The following is an 878-nucleotide window of genomic DNA, read 5'->3' on the forward strand; positions in this document are numbered from 1 at the left end:
TATTCGTACTTCTTGTCTGACACACCGGGGAGTTAAAAACAGCAGAGCGAGGACGGGACAGGATCTGGTCTGAGTCCAGAGGGTTCACGAGGATCTCTGTGGCGTCTGAGTCAGCCGATGAGAACCGGCGGGAGACAATGGTCGGCTGACCGCAGCTCCTGTCATCAGTAACCCTTTTATCAGAGCTGAAGCTGTTTCAGCCATCAGGGTCTTTTCTAAACCTGCGAAGCTGTGAACCAATCTGTGGCGTTCGTCAGTGTGACCTCACCACAGCTGACTCAGCGTGTGTGTGTGTGAGAGAGACGCCAAAAACACCTTAAGTCCTGTCGTTGTTCGGTGCGGTCGCCGTGGTAACCCAGGCTCAATTAGCCATGGTCAGGTCAGGTCACGTTACCTGTGAGCGGAGGCGGAGCTGGACGAGTCAGCATATAAAAGAGTGAGGAGAGAGAGCAGAGCTCACTTCACTGACAGACTGAGACCAGCTCCGTCTCCGCCGCTCTGCAGGACTCTGCTGGACTCTGCAGGACTCTGCTGGGTTCTGCTCCTCTGTGCAGCCTCAGGTACAGCTGAGTGTTATTTGAATTAAATTACAGCGTATCTTTAGCACAAAGGCCACATTGTCTGTTTGTGTGTCTGTTGATTATAGGAAAATTTAAGTTCTGAATATTCAGTCCAAATATAATAATGATCTGTGTGGGGTCAGAGTACAAAACTAGAAACGTTACCAACGTCTTTGCCTTGTTTCCTGACCGGGAGCTTTTATTTTGAAGAGATCTGTCTCTCTCTGTCTCTGTCTCTCTGTCTCTCTGTCTCTCTGTCTCTCTCTCTCTCTCTCTCTCTGTCTCTCTCTCTCTCTCTGTCTCTCTCTCTCTCTCTCT

At 50.0% G+C, this 878-nt stretch overlaps 1 protein-coding gene across 2 annotated transcripts in view; it reads left to right on the forward strand.

The window, feature by feature from the left end:
- Positions 1 to 878, forward strand: part of ncoa4 (nuclear receptor coactivator 4) — a 12,239-nt gene that overhangs the window by 4,983 nt on the left and 6,378 nt on the right. The gene's annotated exons all lie outside the window — the stretch shown is intronic.

The sequence above is a fragment of the Micropterus dolomieu genome, linkage group LG12 (assembly GCF_021292245.1).
Source record: "Micropterus dolomieu isolate WLL.071019.BEF.003 ecotype Adirondacks linkage group LG12, ASM2129224v1, whole genome shotgun sequence".
Lineage (NCBI taxonomy): Eukaryota > Metazoa > Chordata > Actinopteri > Centrarchiformes > Centrarchidae > Micropterus > Micropterus dolomieu.